This window comes from Phalaenopsis equestris, unplaced genomic scaffold (assembly GCF_001263595.1).
Source record: "Phalaenopsis equestris unplaced genomic scaffold, ASM126359v1 Scaffold000888, whole genome shotgun sequence".
In the NCBI taxonomy this organism is placed as follows: Eukaryota; Viridiplantae; Streptophyta; class Magnoliopsida; order Asparagales; family Orchidaceae; genus Phalaenopsis; species Phalaenopsis equestris.
In genome coordinates, this window is record NW_018165328.1 from 259,764 (window position 1) to 264,780 (window position 5,017).

A 5,017-nucleotide genomic window follows, 5' to 3' on the forward strand; every position below is an offset into this window, starting at 1 on the left:
TTCTAATTCTTTTCATGCTGCTATCTTGTGTTTTCCATCCTTTGCAGCTCATTGATGGTGAACATGACTTTCATTAAGGTCTTGTGGAAATAACTCTAACTTCCTATAACCTGAGGCTGTCAATATTGCTATAAAATGGATGTATATGATTCTCAAACATTTACAGATAAAAGAAGAATAGAAATGCTCACTAGTTCAGCCACTAGGAAATATGCTATTAACATGCTTTGCTTTATAAATCCTTGGAGTACCTATTTGAATTTGCCCTTTTAAATCCTTCTTTGTTCGTTCCAGGTAATAGTTAAACTCCAAAACTATTCACCAAAAAACATATTTGAATATGCCCTTTTACCCTTATAAATGTATACATAAAGGAGGCGCTAAAAATCACTTACCGTGCAAAGTAAGAGATCGATTCTATGATGCGTCCGCAACATTCAGAGCGAGGAAATAAGAGATAGATTTGGTGAAGCGGCCGAAGCTTTTCGATTGAGGAAGGGAGAGCAGCAAGTGACGGAGGAAAGAAGGGCGCTTTTTTGGCAAGCTTAGGACGAGGAACGAGGGGATATGAAGAGGTTATACCTTTCAAGAAATACTGCCGAAGAAGAGCGAGGAACGACTATGCAGAGGATGCAAACGAGGAGAAGGGAGATGCGAGGGCACGGAAGATATGAACAAGGGCACCGGAGTAATATTATGTGAACGAAACGCGGATCGCAAGGATGATCCCGCGGGCCGTGTCATTCACAAATAGAAAACACCATTTTTTGAATAAGCCGATGAAAAGTGCGAAACAAACTGCATGGCGGCGTTTTGAAAACGCCGCCCGCAGTTATAAGCTGTCCCAAATGGGCCCTAAACCTAAATCTTAGGTTCCAATTAAGCTCTCTCAGGTTTAATTGACATATGACCTAAAAAAAATGAAATCATAAAAATCTAACTCACTGACATAAATGACATAAAATTCATCTTAAAAGACATTAAAACACAACTTAAATATCTGTGTTCAGATTTACAAAGATTTCTTGGACAACGCAATCTATGGTTGCTGACAAGAATCTTTCGGTCCTGGTTTAAACACCTTTCGGACTAAGTAAATCTGAATACTTCACAGCACCGGGACGACAAAGCCATAAACATCTTGACCGGGTCGTTTAAAAATTATTCAACCAATTAGATGACCGACTAAAATTGATAAATCTGACAACGTGGTTTTATGCTAATCGTGTTCTCTTTTGCAGGTTTATTAAAGACATGAAAAAAATTTCACTTTAGATTTCCTTTGCATGTTATAGGGTGTGCTAACTCTATTTTGCCAGAAGACATTCAAAAGTGGAATTTCAGGACAACAGAACCAGACAAAAATAGATAAAACAAAATAAAATGACATAAACAAAATGACATGACATAACAAAAAACTTTTAGGGTAGAATCAGATTCTTAGGAATCAATTACCCCAGGAATAAAACATTTGATGTTTCTTTCCTTAATCTTGACATTTTAGAAGAACGAGTGTTAACAAGAATCAAGAGTTTTCTTTGGTAAACTAGAATTGCCTAAGATGTAATTAATTATAGGAGCTTGCTCTTATAGAAAAATTAAGAATTCAAAATAGGTGATCAACCTAAATTTTTGGTTATCAGACCATTTATGTGGTTATCCTTCTATAAGATTTTGACATTCTAGAGTCTTCTCTATAAGTTTACCCCCCAATATTTCTCTTATTTTCTATCATTTACCCTTTATTTTTTTTAATTCCTTTAATACTTTAGGATCTTTTGATTAATTCAAAAGATTAAGGTAAATTGGAAAATAGGGCAATAAGATAGATAAACAGAGTGGCGACTCCAATGTCCTTATTGACAATAGACACAATGACATGAGAGAATGAACGAGAATTGGCGTCGACCATAGATGGCGAGTTCCGGGTGCCATCAGGAGAGATTTGGCAACTCCACTTGAGGATCTTTTATCAAAAGCATATGCTACGACCAATAACTCCTTCGTAGTTGTGTAATTAATTTAAGCTTCATTAAGGGCTTTACTGGCATTACTAGCATAATATATAGCCTTAAGCATTTTTTTGTGTATTTGTCCTAAAATTGCCTCAATAACATAGTCACTTGCATCACACATTATTTCAAACACTTTCCACCAATAAAGTGAAACAATAATAGGAAGATTGACTAGTTTATCTTTAAAAATATTGAAGGCATTTAGGTATTTATGATCAAAATTAAATAGGGCATCTTTTTCTATGAGATGGCATAAAGGTTTGAAATTTGGAAGAATCTTTTATATATGGCTTATAGAATCCAACATGTCCCAAAAAACTTCTAACTGCCCTCACAATAGTATGAGGAGGTAGTTTTTCAATCACTTGAGTCTTTGTTGGTCTACAACCATGCATTTTGCAAATATTTTATGTCATATTATGATTCCTCCCAAAACCATAAATTGACACTTCTCTTAATTTAGAACCAAGTTGGTTTCTTCGTAGTGTTTAAAAACTTTTGCTAAATGATCTGAAAAATAATCAAATGATGGTCCAAATATTGAAATGTCATCCATAAACACTTCAATTCCTTTCTTAGTCTGGTACAAAATATAGACATTATAGTGTTGCATCCAAAAGGCATTCTTTGAAAAGAAAAAGTTCCATAAGGATTTGTAAATGTTGTATTTTCTTGATCCTTATAAGCTATAGATATTTGGCGATACCCAGAATATCCATCTAGAAAGAAAAAATATTGATGACTAGCTAGCTTATGCAACATCTGATCCAGAAAGGGTAAAAGAAAGTTATCTTACGTAGCGGCAGAATCTAATTTTTTATAGTTTAGACATATTCATCATAAAATGATAGATTTATTTGGAATTATTTCATTTTGTTCATTTATGGTTACTGTCACTCCCCCTTTCCAGGAGCACAGTGAATAGGGTAACTCAGGCACTATCTGATATAGGATAGGTAATACCTACATCAAAACTTTTCAATATTTTATTTTTGACAACTACTTTTATATATCAATTTAATCTCCTCTAAGGATCTACCCAGGGTTTATGATCATCTTCCATAAGCATCTTATGATTTCAACTAGAGGAACTATCTCCTTTATATCGGTATGGTCCATCTAAAAGCTTCTGAATGTTCATTAATTTGTCCTCTTATAAATGAGTCAAATATGAGGATATGATAATTTTTAATGTAGATGAATTTCACAAGTAAGCATACTTTAAGTGTGTAGGATGCACATTCATCTCAAGCTCAAGGGGTTTCTCAATAGAAAGAATATAAGGTTTACTAGTTTTTGTCATATATAAAATCTCAAACCTCTTATAACCAAATTTTGAATCTTCAGTAATAAATAGTTCTAATTCATTATGAAACTCTGTATCTTTCTCATCATCCAAATTTGGCTCTACTGATTTATCTTCTTAACTTTCTCAGAAACTACTACTGTACAAATAATCAATTAAGTCCATTTGAAAACATGCTTCATGGATTTAAAGACATTAAATGTAACTTTGTAATAATTTACTATCATAGTTAATTCAAATTTTTACACATCTATCATCGCTCGTATATTGACTAAGAAAGGTCTACCTAAAATGATTGGAATTTATTTATCTTCCTCCATATCTAACACAATGAAATTAATACGGAAGATAAATGTATCCACCTTGACTAAAACATCTTCTATAACCCCATTTGGATAAGTGATCGATCAATGAACTAGCTAAAGGGTTATAGTAGCAGGAGACACCTCTCCTAATTCTAACCTTCTGATGATTGATAATGGTATAAGGTTAACACTTTCTCTAAGATCACATAAAGTTTTTTCAAAAATTCCTTCTCTTATTGCATAGGGGATAGTAAAGCTCCCAGGATCCTTAAGTTTTTTAGGAAGCTTCTTCTGAATAATAGTGTTGCACTCTTCACCATGCACAACTGTCTCATAATCTCCAAAATTTCTTTTCTTATTTAAAATATCTTTCATGAAATTTACATAACTGGACATTTGCTCTACCGCCTCAATAAAAGGACTATTAATAGTTTGCTTTCTAAATATTTCTAAAAATTTTGAAAATTGCTTATCCAACTTTTGTTGTTTGAGTCTTGAAGTAAATGGAGGTGGTGGTTTTTCTAATTAATCTTAGCTGGAGAGACTGATTTTATTAGGTCTTTATAGATATTCTCCAAATGTTTTTTAGTTTCCACAACCTCTTTTTTTAACATCAATTCTTTCCAAACTACATCCTCCAACTCTCTTCTACTACTTAATTAGACAACTTTCTCATCCTCACTATTCTTCTCCTTATAGCTAATCTCAGTGTTTCTTGGAAGAGTTCCTTGGGGTTGATTTCTAAGGAAGTTAGCAATTTATCCCAACTAGTTTGTTGTGTTCCTTATTGTTGCACCTTGACTTTACACTCTATTCCCCATGTCTAATATAACCTTCTCCCAAGACCACTTCTTCTCCTTAAATTGTGGGTTAGAGTTAAATCCTGGAGGATAAGGTCGTCTATATTTGGTACTTCCCAACTTATTCCAATTTCCTGAAGGATTTTTATGGTTATTTCCCCATTAATGGTTTCCCCAACCGTTATGTTATTTCGATTAGAGTTAGGATGGTTCTTCCAACCTGGGTTATAGAAATTGTAATATGGTTTTTTAGGTATGTTGTTAGTTTCATTTAAGGTCTCAAATGAAGAAGTACTAGAATCAACCATTTTTTTAGACAAATTTATCTCAATTAATGGAGGTACTTTATTTTGCTTCATTCCAAATTAATATAGCTTCTTTGATATTATTGTTATATGGGATGTTAGAATTGATAAAACATTTGTATCTTGCACACTGGTTATCTTCCTAGGGTTTACTCTTTCAAATGGCCATTGGAAATTGTTAGTGGCCATCACCTCAATTAGAGAATAAGCCTCAATTATCTTTCTAGGGTTTACTCTTTCAAATGGCCATTGGAAATTGTTAGTGGCAGCACCAATATTAAATCCC